Source organism: Tamandua tetradactyla, chromosome 6 (genome assembly GCF_023851605.1).
Source record: "Tamandua tetradactyla isolate mTamTet1 chromosome 6, mTamTet1.pri, whole genome shotgun sequence".
Classification (NCBI taxonomy): domain Eukaryota; kingdom Metazoa; phylum Chordata; class Mammalia; order Pilosa; family Myrmecophagidae; genus Tamandua; species Tamandua tetradactyla.
Window position 1 is genome coordinate 155,877,797 of NC_135332.1, and position 18,616 is coordinate 155,896,412.

At 33.3% G+C, this 18,616-nt stretch overlaps 1 pseudogene; it reads left to right on the plus strand.

Annotated features, from left to right (window-relative positions):
* Positions 1–11,740: 11,740 nt before the first annotated feature.
* Positions 11,741–11,838, plus strand: LOC143689192 (U6 spliceosomal RNA; annotated as a pseudogene).
* Positions 11,839–18,616: the final 6,778 nt, after the last annotated feature.

Genomic DNA, 18,616 nt, shown 5'->3' on the forward strand with positions numbered 1-18,616 from the left:
ATAGAATCAAGAGGAAAGGCTATGAGCACAGTCTTTCTTGACTATCTTTATCTTTTCCTACAGCCTTGATACATGAAGGGCAGCTTGGCTGAATAGCAACTTTTCAGTAAACACTTTTTTATTTCTTCAAGTCCTTTGAAAATAGTTTCAACCATGCTGCTGTTTATTTTATGTTCAAGAATTCTGAAGACATTAGCTTTCCTTTGCATTATAAATTACTAGTTTTTCTTGTCTAAAGTTCCTGAATATTAGTTATTTATTTTAGACTTTCACTGCCGTGGAAGTGGTCATTCTGTTCTGTCACAATTTATCAAAAATATTTACATCTGAAGTTTCAGTGCCTATATACTTACTGTTATGTGAAGAATTTATATTCATGATGTTGTAGAAAATGCAAAGTATGGTTATTAAAATTAAAACTTTCAATATATGCATGTAGACAAAATCCCCACCATACTGGGCCATAACATACAGTGAATGGGGATGATCATAAGGAAATAACTGAGTAAATACATTTCAAATGCAGATAAGGCAGAATAAGGCAGGGTGGTTTGAGGAGGGTCTAAGGGGAAGAGTACATAATTCCTAATTGGGGAAGCTTCACTAAGAAACAATTCTTTGACAAAGACATAAATGAGGACAGAGGAGTAATCTATGTTGAAGAAGTGCAAAAAATGCATACAGATGAATTTAGTAGGAGAGGAGTTAAGGGTGTTAAGAAGGGACCAGTGTTAGAATACTGGAAGAATTCCAAATTTTATTTTCCGTCATAAGGGATGCCACCACACATTTAACAACAGAGAAAGTACATGATGGGACTTAATTTTTCAAATGAACACTTTGGCTGTTTGAGAATAGGAAGGTAAAGGTGAAATCAGTCATTGACAGTATTATCCCCATGATCTTGAGATGGTGGGACAGTATTTGTCCTCCCTTTGGATGTACAGAGAAGAATAGGTCTGAAGGGTGTCTCTAAGTATAGACCTAAATATTATATCAGGAGATTAGAATTTCTCTTTACTGAGATGGGCACACTATCAAAGAAATAGTTTAAGAAAGTATATTAAGAGTTCAATATTTGATATATAAAATTTGTTATACCTTTAGAAATGAAACTAGGAGTTGGCAAGTAAGCATGTTTGTGTGTATGTCTGTGTGTACATATGCACAGCTCTAGGCCAGGCTGGTGATGAACACTTGGAAATATTTATGGCAGGCATTTCAAGCCATGGCCTAGGACAAAGTGAAAAAGGTAAATGTATGAAGACTGATCTCTAAATCACACTAAAATTCAAATTCCTATAGATAAGAAGAAAACCAGAAAAGAAAAGAAAAGAAAGAAAGAAAGAAAGAAAGAAAGAAAGAAAGAAAGAAAGAAAGAAAGAAAGAAAGAAAGAAAGAAAGAAAGAAAGAAAGAAAGAAAGAAAGAAAGAAAGAAAGAAAGAAAGAAAGAAAGAAAGAAAGAAAGAAAGAAAGAAAGAAAGAAAGAAAGGAAGGAAGAAAGAAAGAATGAATTGACTAGTGAGGGTTATGAAGCCAAAGGAAGAAAGTATTTCAAGTAAAAAAAAGAGTGATGGATGAACTATGCCGAATGTTTTATACCTACCTGGTCTAGGTAGGTAAAGTCTGATAGGCAGTAGGAAGAGCCAGTGAATTTCACATATAACAAAATACCCATTTTCACAGTAAAATGGATATTTCACATGGAATTCCTGGAATAGAGAACTGCAACACTGGAGGAAAGGAATTAGACTCAGTGAATTTAAGTATCTTTAAAAAAAAATTGGAGGGAAAGGGGCTTGATGCTTTCAAAAGGAAAATAATAAATGGAGAATTATGAGAAAGAAATCTGAGTTCAAGGCTGTTTTCCTTTTTCTTAAGATGGAAGAAATCTAAGCATGCTTGTATACTGATGAGAATAATTCAAAAGAGAGAAAAGTTTTGGTAATGTAAGAGAGAGTAGAGAAGAGCTAGAATGCAATAGTATGGAAGGACTGACCTCCTACTACAGGAGGACAAAACACAGGAAAAAGCTTTCAGTCTACAAAGATTGGCACAGATTTATGCAACCTTTAATTTGGGGTTTCTGGAAGTTATACTCTGCTTCTATTTTCTAAGTAAATAGGAACAAGATTATTAACTAATGGCAAGGATGTTAGAAGAATTGATGTACAGAAGAGAAGATAGTTATCTAGAGTAAAAGATGCCTTAATGGGAGAGAAAAACCAGTAATCCATTTGAGGTTGGTGGCCATAGATTCAAAGTGAGATCACTTAGCATGACCATGTGTTTTGTGATTTTCTGTAATTACGTTCAACTGCTTTTGAATAGGTTCATGTTAGGGAGAAAATAAGATTTAACTTGGGTTAGAGTTCTTTCCAAGCAAACAAAAGAAGTTAAAAAGGACATATGGAGTTGAACGTCTATAAACAATGAAGTGATATATTGTTTAAGATAGTGTTAGAGGAAGTAAGCATTATATAGAGTAACTCTGATATAAAATTATAGAAGCTTTAAAATTTTTAATAAGAACCTAACATATGTGATATTTATCTGAGAGATGGTGGAAAAGAGAATCTTGGATGAGAAAAGGTCAAGTCTCGTGAGGTCAGAATATTGGAAGAATAGCGTAATTTAAATTTTAAGTGGCCAGGAATTTGGAAAAGAATAGTAGAGTTTGGAAAGATGACAGCAAAATAGGAGCCAGAATCTTTATGAATAAGGAATGAGGGGTTAAAGCTTGATAACTGTTTGCTATAAGAAGGGGTGGTGATTTAAGTAACCTAATTACCTGAATCTTAATATCAGCTATTATGAGGATTGAGGAAGAATGGTCTAAAAAAAGAGACAATTACCAACCCACTATCAATGGCATAAGTTTTGGGACAGAGAATGAATCTTCATTAGAGAGGTTTTCAGGGAAACGTTGTCTTCAAGGGTGAGTCAAGTTTCAAAAATAGCAAAAAATGCATTACTGTCTTTGAAATTCAAAGGAAAGATTGAAAAGATAATAAATGGGTAGACGGGAGGGGTGAGAATTAGTGTTATCTTTATAAATGGTTGTGATTCTGAAATTTAGTATGTATAAATAAATAGATTGATTGTTTAAATGATTTCAGGATAATTAGTATTCCTTGATGGAAAAGATCAAATGAAAACTAGTCCAAATACAGCTTTGGGAACACAGAGAATGAAACATATATGAAGCATAAGAAAAGATGTACACTGTGTTTTGTTGTGGAGTTAAAATCTGCTCAGTGACTAAGGTGTGAAAATACTGTAACTTTATATGCACACATCTATCATTGCCTTGAGTGTCCACTAGAATGAAGCTCAAAGATACTTGATTTTACTATATGAAATAGCGGTATCAATATTCCATTCCCAGATGGGTTTAAGTAGCTAGTTGTGACCAAGTGTTTTAGATGATAACTGAAATATTAACACAGCACAGCCATCCTCTAGAGTCAGAAGAAATTGAGAAAGATGATATTTAGAGTTGCTTTTGTCAGGAGATAAGTGCTTATTCTTGAAAATCCCCAGGAAGCCAAGAATATGGTGTTTATGCTGATGCTGGAGAAAAATTCTATTGACAAAACTTAGAGGGCATCCATGACACAGTTGATTTTACTTTCAGAACATCTGTTGCATTCAGAGACTGAAAGATAACTAAGTAGTTAAGGTAAGATATAATTTATTTCATGCTAGTGCCTCCAAAAAACACATTTATTAAAGCTTGAAGAATACATAAAACAACTCTGTAAGTGTTGGAGAGCAATCAAACAAACAGAATATGACAGTCTATGCTCCCTGAGAGAACCACATTCAAACTGATTATTCCCTGAGCATTTAGCAATGCACAGCCTAGAGTTCATGCAAGAACTAGTCTATAACAGGGATTAGAATCCTAGCGGGAGGCAAAGTTGGAATTTGGGCTTGCAACTTCAGAGAAATATTTTTAGGAGTGCATGGGCCGGGAACTTCATCAAAACTTGAGGGAAAGCCTTAGAAAGTAGAACACACGAAAGGAATAAGCTGCAAATACTTGTGTTACTACTCTCAAGGTGTTCTTCAGCTATGCATGCATGGGGGAGACCTGTCCCAAAAAGACGAAACAGAGAAAAAGCAGGAGATGATAAAGAACTAACAGATAATCCAGCAAATGTACAGTACTGGGAAAGAGGTTGGAATGCAGAATCTACCAATCCCAGGCTTTCAATTTAGATATCACAAGGGGCTAGAACTAAGGTCAAATGGAAACAAGCCAGCACAAACTAACTAGTTTACTCTATCTCACTTTGGGACAATAAATAACCCTTTAAGAAGCAAATAATAGTTTTAGAATCCTCTAGAAATTATAGTAATCTGGCACCTAATAAAAAATTACAAACTATGTTATAAGTAAGGAACAAGTAACTGAAAACCAAGAGAAAATGTACAGTTAAAACAAAACCAGAGGTGAGCCACCTTAGCTATTTCAAAAGATGTCTTTGAGATAACTAAGATTAGTAAACGAAGGATTCTAGAGTAAAGAAATTGTAGAATTTTGGGAAAGTCCTCTAAGCAATCTAAAAACTGAATTATGTTAGATTTTAGAATTTAAAAATATAATAATACAATGAGAAATCCATGGAAAATATTAAAAACAAATTAATTCATCAATTACATGCATAAAATGTATGCCTTTTATTGCACATAAAGTGTACTTTAATAGAGTTAATTAAAGAAATAATAATTTAGATAAAACAGAAAACATGATCAGTCAACTGGAAATAGGTTAGGAGAAAATATCTAGAAAGTAGCACAAAGAGTAAAAGCAGGTGTAATATACCACATGCATAAAAATGTTTGTTATTAGTAAGAAATAGTGAAAGTGTTTCACTATAGCTAATTGGAGCACTTGAGTATAAAGAAAAAAGATAGGAGCAAAGCAATTTTTGAAGAATATACTGAAGAATTTTCTAAAATTAAAGGAAAATACAAAACCTCATGTTCAAAAACTTCTAAACATCAAAATCAGGGGACATACAAGGAAAACAACAAATCAGGGGATCAAAGTACTGAAACCATTAAAGACAACCAGGAAATTATGACTCATTACCTTTATAAATGACAATAAGACTGAAAACTAACCTTTCAAAACTAATTTTACAGGGCAGAACAATAGAAAACATAATTAAAATGCTCAAGTAAAATAACTGCTTAACTTTTATCCCCTATACAGTCAATGTATCATGTTAGAAAAAACAAAGGTTAAGAGAAATTTTCTTTAGCTGACCCAAAATAAGAACTATAATAAAGGTAGTAGCTCAGTTAGAAGAAAAGTGACCCTAAAAAGAACTGCAGAGATGCAGAGAGAAAGAAATACCACTAGAAAGGTTAAGTGCAAGTTACTGTGACCATATAATTTAAAGTAATAATGAAACTGACCCATATAATTTAATAAATAACTTTGAAATTTCAATAATAATATTTTTATAAAAATAAATACATGACAATAATATTATGCAAGGCAGGATGTCTTAAATGATTTTTATTTACTGTAAAATCTCTGCATCATTTAGGAATTGATAAATGTATTAATGTAAGGTAGCATATAATACAACAAGAATACATATTATAATTTCCAAAGTAAACAAAATAGGGCAAAAATCCTGTAAAGCAAGGTAATGTATGAGAAAAAATGAATAATACAAATGCTTGGTTAACAAAAAAGAAGACAAACTCTGAAAGAAAAGAAAGAGATGACATATACTGTAAAGAGGTAAAATGTAAGAGATTAGTTTTGAACTTAAATACATTGGTGGTAACATTAACTATTTATGTACTAAATACTTCAATTAAAAGTTAGATATTGATGAATATAACACATACACATGTATATAATCTATAGAATATTTATATAATATGTGTATTTCTATTCATAAGTGACAGATCTTAGCATGAGGGCAAAGAAAAGTTGAAGTTAAAAAGATATGATTAATAGTTGAGCTATACCACTATAGACTTTAGAAAAATCATAATTGCATCATGAGGTCTCAAAAGAACATCTGATAAAACTTAGCACCTTTTTATGGTATAAACACTGAGCTAACAAAGAAAAAAAGGAAACCCTTAAACCTATTAAAAATTACCTACAAAGAGAAACCTTTAGGAAAAAAGCATTGTGCATTAATGAAACCTCAGGTCGAAGGCTCTGTAGAAGACACTCAAAATACACTATTCTGACAAAGGGCTTTTTTCCAGAAAATATTTTTAAAATTTTTATCAATATAAAAAGTCAGTCAAGCAACTGGATTAAAGATTTGTCCAGACATTTCATGAAAGAGATCCCCAAGATGGCCATAATTATATGAAAAGTAATTCAATTTCCTTATTCATCAAGAAATCATAAATCAAAATCACAATAAAATATCAATACACCTCCACCAGAATGGTTAGAATTAAAAGAATCAAAACAAGACCATGAGAAGAGATGGAGCAACTCTAACATTCATGTATTGTTAATGGGATTGTAAATTGAGGCAACCTCTAACAAAATTCTTGCAGAATCTACTGAAGTTGGAAGGTACACATTCATACCTTGTTAATGGGATTGTAAATTGGTTGTAAATCTTTAACAAAATTCTTGCCAAATCCACTAAAGCTAGAAGGTGCACATAAATTATGACCCAGCATTAACACCCAGAGTACATTTCTAAGAAAAAGAAATTCTTATGTACAACAAAAAATAAAACATTCATAAGTTTCATTCATAATAGCCAAAACCTGAAATAAGATATTTTTATTAACATCAGAACGGCTGAATAAATTAATAAATTATGGTTTATTCATACAATGGAACACTAAAAAGCAATGAAAACATATATAAAGTGAACACAACAAAGGAATGAGTCTCACAGAAATGATATTAAGCATAAGAAGTCAGACACATATGTGTTATGACTTCATTTATATGCAGATCACGATCAGGCAAAATTATTCTATGGTGATAGATATTAGAATAGTAGTTATATTTCAGAATTACTGACTGGGAAGAGATGCATTAGGAATGCTATAATGCTCCTTATTTTGATTTGGATAGATATTTTATGGGTATATAAATATATAAAAATTTGCCAACTTGTACGCTTTGATATACAAAAGTAAATATAATTTAAAAACATGATCTGTTGAATAATAACAATATTGCAAATATTTTCAAAATACATTCCAGGTAGTTTGTGAGTGAGCCCTTACAAATCCAGAACAGAAGTAATTTGAGACCTTAAAAGAAAATACATCTCTAAATGAATGACAGAGCAGAAACATTCTACTTCCACTACTCATTTGAAATACAGAACGTCTATTACTTTTTTGTAACAATAAAAATCATCTTTAACTGCTCTATTGTTTATCTGTGCTTCTGTTTCAAAGTAAAAATAAGTGAATAAATAATCCACAGATGTTCAAGTGTCATCTGGGATTTAAAACAAACAAAAAAAATATGTTATTTTAATAGCAGGTGTTAGGGCTCAGGATGAGGCATAGAAAAAGTAAATGAAAAGAAACTGAAGGATTAGCCTTTTTGGACATTTTAAAATTGACGTTATCACAACTAAGTCCCACCTGGACCTTAAATCTAGAAGTTGCAAATCCTAGAAAGGCAATAACTTTCTATCATGAGCTAAAGATATGATTTACCTAAAAAATGTACAAGTGCTCCTAACATTATTTTGGCCAAGCATAATAAATATTACTGCCTCACAGTTCAAACTAATGGCCCTATTTACTGGGCAATGTTACACTTTTTTACAAAAATTTATTTTTATTAATATCCAAGACTTGATTAACCCTACAGACTGTTGTAGAATAGATCTAATAGTTATTTCATGCCCTTCACTTCTCCTGTCTCTACTTTCTCTTCTAGGCTTCCCTCCCAAGTTTACAAGAAAGCTCTTGAAAGGAATATGGTTTATTCAAAGACATTTGCTGATAAAATTCATTATCCCCTTTAATTAGTGAGAAGCATTGGTTGTCACATGGGAAAGTATATACCACAACTGAAAAACAAATCATCACTTTGTTCTCTTTTTTTTTATTTATGTATCTCCCCAGTTGTAGATATGTAATACAAAATCAGAGTTCATCTCAAAATGTAGGCTTGGTCTACACTATCATCCAAGAGTTATGCAATTATCTGTCCAATATTGTCTATAACAATTACATTAACAATAGAACTTTTCTATTGTTATAGATATATTGTCTGCCTTTAACATCAGTCTGTATTTTTAGGATTAGAAATTAGTCGTCTTTTATTTCAATTTAAATAACCTTATATTATTTCTAATTTTACAAGAATGCATAATTTGGATTTGATTTTCTTTAATCTTGAGAATTAGCCATACAAATCAGTGAAAAAGTTGTGTACAACACTTTCTAACCCTGATAGTTTGTACAGGTTGAGATGCCCACAAGCCTGGCTAATATTTGCCAAAAGCTGATCTGAGTTGAGCTGTCAAGTGTCACAGTAGCCAACTGAAGGCAACAAGCCAAAATAAAAGTGAGAGCCACGTGTTTAATCATTTACTACACTTGTGTAAACAAGAGGCTCAACCAGAGAAAGTGCCAACTTCTTCACTGTTTCATATTTCCTCATGGAACAGCACAGCTAGGAGAGGGTCAGATGGGTCAGCACAGATGTGGAGGAAAATTTCACTGCTGAGATATCTCTGAACATGAGACCCCTGCCATTGTATGGACCTGGGAGCTCACAATAGGAAAAGGGGAAGGGCTAGGAGTAGGGAAGTATTCAGTAATGAGACAGAGTGGAGAAAGGAGACTTCAGGACTTTTCACTTCTCCCCTTGACAAGAAGATCTGAGCAGATGAACTTGAGGAAGACATGAATCTTAGCATACAAGTATGCATAAGAGCATGACTGGCCAGGTGTGCCTAAGTCTTTGACTGCAACTCCTTTCAGAAACTGCAAAGCATTGGCTCCACACAAGGTCTGATATGGAAAAGGGAGCTGCCCACCTATGAGGTCTGTGAAGTTAAGCCTTTGTAACTGCCTATGGCTGCCAAAAAAAAAAAAAAAAAACATATGTAAGATATTGGCTAGGAGTCAAATGCTTCTATGTTTATTAAAATGTAAGCTTTCATAAAATGGGTGGGATGGGGGCAAGGTACTAGTAAAAATTGAATTCTTTACTTTGGTGATTCCATGTTGTAAAAGTCATTTCAAAATCTTTACCATGAGAAGTAACTCATAAAAGTATGTCTCCTCTGCTTGTAACAGAAAACTGTGCTCACGATGATTTAAGCAGAAGAATAGTCATCAACTCATATTGCTTAAATGACTTAAAGAGCTGTTTGATCTAGAATCCCAGCGCTATTGTTAAGACTCATCTCTGATTCTTCTCACTACTTGTTGGTCTTATGTTTTGTCCCCCTTGGTTGGCTCAGGCAGCTTATCCCAAAGTCCCAACAAGTAGAAGCATTTGTTTTCTTGAAAGCTCAAACAGGAAATCAGAAATTAAATGGATGAAGTCCTTATCCATGAACCAATCATTATGATTCTCTAGGTGGAAAAGTCTGATTGGTTTAGCCACATACTTGAGTTCTGAGAACTGAGAACTAGCACTATTACTAAAACCAAAGGCAAGATGTGGATTAGAAGAAAATATTCACATACTCAGTTCTTAAGTATGGGTAAACCAAAGGATGATAAAGTGTAAATTCTCCAACTTTCACTTTCATCTCTAATTCACTTCAGTTTATGGTTTTCCCACAAAGGACTATTGCTGACATCAAGGGTCATTTATCAATCTCAACTTTCCTTCATCCTATGATCCAGGTGATAACCCATCCTTCTTTGAAATATGTTCCTCACTAGTCTTTCTGTCAAAACTTAACCGACCTGATTTTGCATTGCTTGAAATTTGTAATGTCCAAAGCAAACCTTTCTTCCTGCAGGCATGCAAAATCTTCTCTTCCATTCCTCATTTTAGTAAATATCAGATATATTTTAGCTGTTCAGCAGCTCAAATAGTTCTGAGCCATTCTGGATGTCTTCTTTTTTTTGACATTATATTTCCAATCCATCATAAGTCTTGTTAAATTACATTAAAAATATACCATGAATCCAAGACTGTTTCTACACCTACATTTCTATTACCCTGTCCCAGCCACAGTCATTTCTTATGTGGATTTTTGGCTGTAACCTCCTAAATGATTTCTCTAATTCTGTTTTTTGCAATCTCTCTCTAATTACATTTAAAATAAATAAGATTCCCATATCAATACTAAGTAGGCAAATCATTTTCATTTTCAAAGTTAAATGAACCATTCTGGATTTTGATGCCAATAAATTAATATGGAAATACTAATAAATTTTATGGACAATTCTGGGAAACAAGAGTAACATAGATAGTTCTTGCCCTAAACAGTTAGTAAAATATATTATAAAATGATTAAATCTATCAAAAATATTACATATGTTTCAAAATATTTAAAGTAATTGCTTTTGATTCCCCCTGGCTAAACATCTGGTGGAAAAAAGCTACATCTTTATGGAATGTTTCATACACATTATTTTTTTTTGCACATGTTTTTTGTCATTTTTTAAAATATGGCAAGTTTTAAATCTCTAATTGTACAATATATTATGTTTATAAATGGAAATAAATATAAATATACTTAAATTTTATCCAAAACTCCTGCACATTATTTAAACCACCGCCTTTCTACAAAATAAAGTAACACAAAAATTGTAAGTAGTAATATCATTTTATGTCTCTTTAATAAAAGGTTAATTTAAATAAGAACTATTACCTGCTGTGTTGGATTGAATTATGTGCTCTGATTTAGACATGTTCTTGGTCTTGCTCTCTAGTGGAATCAACCCATTGCATTGCTTCATTCTATGGGAAAGAACCCACTGCAAATGGGATCTCTTGACGATGTGGTTTTAGTTCAGGTGTGGCCCAGCTGAGTGAGATTGGGCCTTCTGTGGCTTACCAGCATCTTTATAACAAGAATGAATTTCAGACACTGTGATGAAAGCCATCAAGAAGAGCTAGATACCGGGAGTCAGCAGAACCAGAGGAGAAAAGAGACAGTATCGCCATGTGCTAGGAAGCCGAGGAACCCAAAGATTGCTGGCCAACCAAAATGCTACTGACTGTGGGAAGAACCAAGCCTTCTAACCTCTGAAATTGTGAACTAATAAATTCCTGCTTCCTAAAGCCAACCCATTGTACGGTATTTGCCATAGGAGACAAGAAACTGAGCCATCTGGGCAATTGAATATGCCTTGTCTCGTGGAAATGAAATATACTAAACATAGAAGAAATAATGTAAGACCTTTTCAATATTCCCTCATATTTAAACTTAACAGTTTAGAAATAAAACATATTTGTAATACTTTGGCAAGAAGTTCGGGTTCTATCCATTAGTTTTCTTCTTCAACTACTTCAACATAAGTCCATTATCTTATGATTGCCTTGAATCCATAATTTCCTTTAAGAACTTAGATTGTTTAAACTGCATCCCGACAACTACTTTGTTTCTCCATATTGGTATCATCAAGAATACAACAACTTGGTTGTTTTGACTTTTAGGCATAATAGATTTTCCTTTTAGAATGAATATGTAGGAACAGAAAGGAAAGAAAAGAGTATCATTTTTTTACTGCTTTCAGTCACTTAGTACTGTTGAAAGAGAAACCAAGGACTGCTGAAATGCTATATTTTGCTCAAGAGACCACCCATATACTAAAACTGGAACAATACAGAGAAGATTAGCAGGGCCCTTGCACAAGGATGACCCACAAATTCGTGAAGTGTTCCATATTATTTTTTTAAAACAGGAGAACAAGTTTTGGAGAGGATGCCGAAAAAGAGAAACATTCTTTGCCAGTGTTTCTCTTTTTTAGCTGATGGCAAAGTAAAATGTGCAGCAGATGCAGAATACAGTTTGACAGTTCCTCAGGAACTAAGTATAGAAATACCACATGGTCTGGCAATCCCACTACTAGGTACAGGCCCAGAAGAATTGAATGCAGGGACTCAAAGAGATATTTTGTGCAGTGATGTTCATAATGGCATATTCAAAATGCTAGTAGATGGAAGCAATCTAAGTACCCATCATCTGAGGAATGGATAAATAAAATGTGGTTTATAATTATAATGGAATATTACTCAATCATCAAAAAGAATGAAGTCCTGATACATGCAACAACATGGATGAACCTGGAAGGCATCATGATGAGTGAAAAAAGTCGAACAAAAAGAAAAATACTGCATGATCTCTCTGATTTGAAATAATTAGAATAAGTAAATCTGTACAGTCAGAATCTAGGATTAAGTTTACTGGGAGACAGAGTAGGGGTAGGGGATGGGACGTTAAAACTTGAAATGTAAAACTTTAAATCTCTTATTGTACAATATATTATGTTTATAAATGAAAATAAATATGAATATACTTAAATTTTATCCAAAACTCATGCACATTATTTAAACCTAGCTTCCTATTTGGAATGTTTGGAAAATTTTGGTTGATGGTGATGGCAGCACAGCCACAATGTCATAAATATATATATATATATATATATATCTGAATGTGATTAAAAGGTGAAGCATTATATATATATATATATATATATATATATATATATATATATATATATTAAACAGAATAAAAGTTTTTAAAAAATCCATGGAAGTTCGCTACAAGAACAGTGAATCTTAAGTTAAACCATGGACTATAGTTAAGAATATAATTTTTAAAAATGTGCTATCAACAATTCTACAAATGTTTTACACTGATACAAGGTGTTAATAATAGGGTGGCATAGGGGAATACTGTATTTTATGCCTGATTGTTCTCTAAACCCACAACTTCTTTAATAAAGAAGAAAAGAGCATGTGTAAATCTTCAATCCTTCACAACAATCCACATGATTAAAGAATATGTCTTTATATTTTCTTAACTACATTATTCTTTTGTGATGTATTTCCAGGCAGCTGCTAACTGATTCTATGGCAATTCACTTTAAAACTACAACAGCATGCAAAATGCTGTTTTAAAACAAGAGGACTGAATAACATCTAAAGATTTGGTCTTAAGATTAACTATATTGTATCGAGTAATTACGTACAGTTATAGTCGATCAGGTATATTTGGGGCCAAATCTATATCCAAATGCAATCTGTTATGAACTAAAAAATATTTTCATACATGAAAGATTTTTCTGTTGTATCTTTTTAAGGTAATATTTAAAAATATCTTCCTAGGTTTAAAATTTGAGTAATGAAACATTAGAATAATAAATATATACCTTATAAGCAATTAAGTGCTTATAGCATGAAAATTTTAACTGACCCACTCAATTACATTATCCAAATCAGAGAAATTATAATTTACCTAAATTAATTGTTGGGGGGGTGCTACTGTAGGATATTCTGCAAATGTGTAAATAGACATTCATATGCCCACTAGACATATTCTCAGTCATGAGGTCCCAGTTCAACTAAATAGGAAATTACACTGTATATTTTGTAGTATGTTAATGACAACAGTCCTAAAGAACAATTCTGGGCAGGCCACGGTGGCTCAGCAGGCAGAATTCTCACCCTTTATGTTGTAAACCCAGGTTCGATTCCCGGTACCTGCCTATGCAAACAAACAAACAAAAACCTAAAGAACATGTTTAATTTAGTTAAAATATGTTAATATTTTTACAGAATCAGTGAAAATTCTTTAAAAGAATACTCTTATTGGTAGAAATAATAGTAATATTTGATGCTTAAACATGGGAAGTAAAATCATTGAATGATTTATTAATTATTGGAAAAATAGTTTGCCAGAATCATATTCAAATTGCATGTATTCCTTCCAGTGCTCCTACCATCACAGAAATAGCATGTTTTAGTAGCACACAGAGAGAAAATAGATTTGATTTCCATGAGAAAATGCTGTTGCAATTGTCTTACAAATAATGCGGGAGGGAAAAAAAACACCGTTTTAAAAGACATTTGATACTATATGTGATTTTTCTTGTTGCTGGGAAAAAAGAAAAAAAAGAGAGTGGCTGAAATGATTAGAGAGCCCGTTTGAAATCCTTGTGCTGGGACACACACAGTAAAAAAAAAAGAAGGCAACTGACATTATCTAATATCTTTGTAGTCATGCTTATGACACCTCCTGCTAAAAATCATACCTAAATGCCTCTTGGTAGCAGGAGAGCCCCTACATGTGGAATGCTTTTCACAGAATGGACCTGGTTGTCCCCAGGTACTTAAAATAAAAAACCTAGAATTTAAGAACTTAAGAGTCATGAATCTCTGGATTTAAGTGTCATGAATCTCTAGAAAATATCAAAAAAGCTACATGAATAACTGAGTATAAAATTTCGATGTTTCATGATCTAAATGGCTTCGGTGAAATAAGGTAAAGACATACCCTACTGAGAAAACATGTCTATTAAACTAGACCAGTGTATGTTTGAAGGAGAAAAAAGAGGGTTCTGGATCACATCCCTGTTTCATCTGTGCCACACAGTTTTGTATCTTTAAAAACGTTAGTAAAGCTTGATATAGTTGAAATCTCTGATAAATGGAAATCAGATTTAGAAACTCAATCTCTTGCATGATTTCAGGTCTGTACTATGAGCAGATTGTCTTTTTAAACTGATGTGTCATAATTGTTTTAATTATTTGTGGGAACGCAAGGGGCGGAGCCATGAAACTCAGTTTCTCATGAGATTCATGACCTGGGTCAGTTAATGTTTCAGCTGCCCTCCCCACAGAAGGAGGAATGCACAGACAGTCATTGTATGCAAGAAACAGACCCTTCTCTTTGTAGGATGATGATTTATACCTTGCCCCCTTTCTGGAATCTTTGAGATACTATCATGTTTACTATCATCTACAAAGTAACCTATAAGCTTCTCCCTACATACACTAACTAAAATCAAACTTACCCTCATGTCACAAAAGCCCTCTACTGTACCCATGTTCTCATACTCAATGGAATGTCTTTGTCTCTGGCCTCTGTTAATCCCCCCCAATTGCAAAGTGCTTTCATCCAAGCTTGGAATCGACCACCTTCAGAGTGGGTTGGTACCCCCCAGTGGCTTCTTTCTTTCATTCTTGAAAGCAAGTTCCTATAATAAAGTTCATGTCTCAGTCTATGCCTGGTGCTTTCTTTGGTCTCTCAGCTGTAAAGGCCCCTGTGGGCTTGGACACTATTTTTTAAGAAATAAAGAAGGAGAAATAAAACATCATAGGTACTTAATGCCAGGTTGCTTGTTTACCTAGCCATTCAGTGTGAAGATGTGAAAGCTTCCCAGGGGATTATGGGGTGGGAGGAGGGGGCACATGGCAGGGGGCAGGGTATAGTTTACCAATGGGACTAGGAGGAAATAGGCTTAATTTGGAGAAACTGCTTAAGTAAATACATAAGAAGTACAAAGCCGCAAGGTATACTGACAAACATTTATTTCTGCAGTCCTGTTAGTAGCTGTGGTGAAAACCACAGTCCAAAAGATCAGGACCCTATAAAATTAGTTTTTGTATTCTCTGACAGCCCTCCCAGCACTTCTCAGATAGGAGCCACATATAAAATGTTCGTTGACTGGATAAATATGTAAATATGTAAAGATAGCATTTCAGACACTGACACTTGAAATTTACCTGCACCTGTTTCTTTGAAACCCCTAAGCAGGAATGAAAAGAGTAGGCCAGCTTCAGGTTGATCCCTAGCACAGTCTAGCTGAATTAAGTTTGTCACAGTAATTTCTAAAAAATTATATCAATCATGTTTGGGAGTTGGGTAAGGGTGGAGGGGTTAAGCCGTGGTTCTAGACAAACTTAGCGACTTTTAGGTAGCTGAGATAATCTTTATTAATGTAAATATTGAAACATTAGCATTCGTGTTTTTTCTCTGAGGTGTATTAAAAAATTGGATAAAAATGTTTCTTGATGCTATAATGAAAAATTCAAAAAGTTTGGTTGACATTCCTAAAATGCATTTATCTTCCATTTTCAATATTTCCTTTCTGGAGTTAATGAAGCAAATCTGACTTCTTGAGATAGTAACTCAAAAAGATCTGGCTGAACCATGCTTCATAAGGCCACAGCTAAAAAAGAACAGGTTTCACTATCACCATGGCACAGAAGAAATAAAAAATCTTAATTAAAATCAAAAGAACACTTTTTTGTCATTTATCAAGATATGCAACCCTCTAATAGATAACAAATTAAATGATTAAATACGAATATCAATTAAACAACTCTTCTTCTTAAAGGTTTTAAAGTAAACAATCCAAAAGAAGCATTGCACTTGAATAATTGCAATAATTTCATACTTATATTGGAAAGTGCTTAATACAAATTTATACCCAAATATAAAGTAGAATCTGTTTTATCGCTTTTGAGTTTTTAGTTAAGGAAAATCCTGAAAAATAAAAATGTCTGACTTTTATCAGAATCTTGATATTATCAAAGTATTAAAAGCATATAGCATTTAAAAATGAATACACACATAAAATCATATAGAATTCAATCTTTCCTAATAATTCCACCATAATATTAGCTCTTTTGTGTAAACTGTATGTTAAAATAATTTAGAGGACATTCGGGAAAGTTCTGCTACTGTTTATTTAAATTTGGTGATTGAGGTGAAAGCGGTCAAGTTGGTGATTTCCTCTGTAATATTCAGCTTACTTGCTGAATATTATTAAGCCATGATTCTGGGGGGAGACAGATTGTCCCCAGGCCCCACTCGCTCACCCAAGATGTCCATACCCTAATCCTTGGAACCTGTGAATATGCTAGTTGACATGACAAAAAGAACTTTCAGATGTGATTAAGAGCCAGCCAGAGGACAACAAATCTTGACCTTGTGAAACTCAAAGTAGGGAAACAGAGCTAATCTGGATTTCTGACCTAAAAGTGCAGTGAGTAAATACATTTATGTATTTATGAAATTTGTTGCACAGCAATTGGAAATTAATATGCTTCCTTTTAAAAGAAAAAAGAATAGTCATTTTAATAAGTTCAAGGCACCTATGATTTGACTGTCTTAATCAAAAATAGCTTCTTATTGATAGGCATGGCAAGAATGGAAGGATGGTTGCATTTATAATTGTGCTTTATTTACACTTCCATTCCTGTCTGATTTACACTCCTGTCTGATAAGTTCCAGGATTCCCATCTTTATTCAAGATATACATTGATATTTATAACCACAGTACAGATTTTATACGCCATGCTTTCTGTGAGGCCTGGAGTGTTTGTGAAAAAACAATGACACTTTGTTGTATTTTAATTTAAATACATCATTTGAAAAACAGATCATACTATTAATTATAAGCCCTCTATCTCCTCTATCCATTGAAGAACAGACCAAAGTGATTAGTTAAGATTGGTATGGACAAAGGATTATCTGCTGAAGGAAAAAACAAATTAACATCAAGCAAGAAAGTCAGTAATGAGGAGTGGACTTGAAAAGAGAGTTGAGAGAATTTGAGGACTGGAAAGAAGAGAGATTGGGAGAGTCCTAATTGTGGGGCCTATGAGGTATTCAGTAATGGAGAGAAAAAAGTTTGACTGACATTAGAATTTTATATTTAGCTTATGAATGTAATCTACTTTTGACATTTTAATGAGACCATTTAAGATGATTTTTCTATTACATGTGGATATAAGGATACATATTCTAAATTGGATAAGTGCTGATGTAAGTCATGAAACGGTTTAGTTCAGAATAGAATATATGGCCCTAGATTGTCCAAAGCTCAGATTCTATTAGATGCAAAAGAATTAGAAATGAATACTGTTTGATTGGGGCTCAATGTAATAGCCATGTGCATCAAATAAGTTTTTGTATTTCGCTTGAAAATACTTTTCCTTCTTCCTAGGAATGAACTATGTAACAGGGCTCAAAATAATCTAATTTGAAAAAGATTAAACAAGATAAAGACAGATGAAAGGAAAAAAGTAGCCAAGAAAATATCATCTTTATAAATCAAAAATAATTTTCAAGACATCAAGGCACACTTTTTTACTTCTCTTAAAAAAATTAAACATAATTTTCCTAGAGAATTCCAGGGTATTTGTAATGTACACAACAGACTCATTCTTAGGCAAAAGGGATACAAGGATCATGTCTAATTCCTGTGTCGACATCGTTCACACTACTCCAACCACCCCTAATCCCTGCGAATGTCTTTCAGGTAATCACTGAAAAAATAATGTTGGATGTATTTAAATGAATTAATTTGAAGGCATTCACCTTGACACCTTTCTGCAGGGAAATGGAAGCTTACCTTATCTGAAACATTTCATTTCAAATGCTTCTCAGCCCTCTGTGAACCAAAATCTGGTTTAACATAAGGAACTAATGAGGGCATGCATTTTGGGAAATAAACAGAGAACTTTTTTTAACTCTTGGCTTGTCACAGCAACTGGCAAGCTCAACATAAGAGATGTGAAAAAGAGATCAGGTAATCCTCCCACTTGCACTGTGCCTGCAACATAGCAAAATTGCCATTGTGACTTCCATTGATATTATTGTCATCGTTATTATTGTATTTTTGACATAGGTGCCACATTTAGGAAATCCTGTCCCTA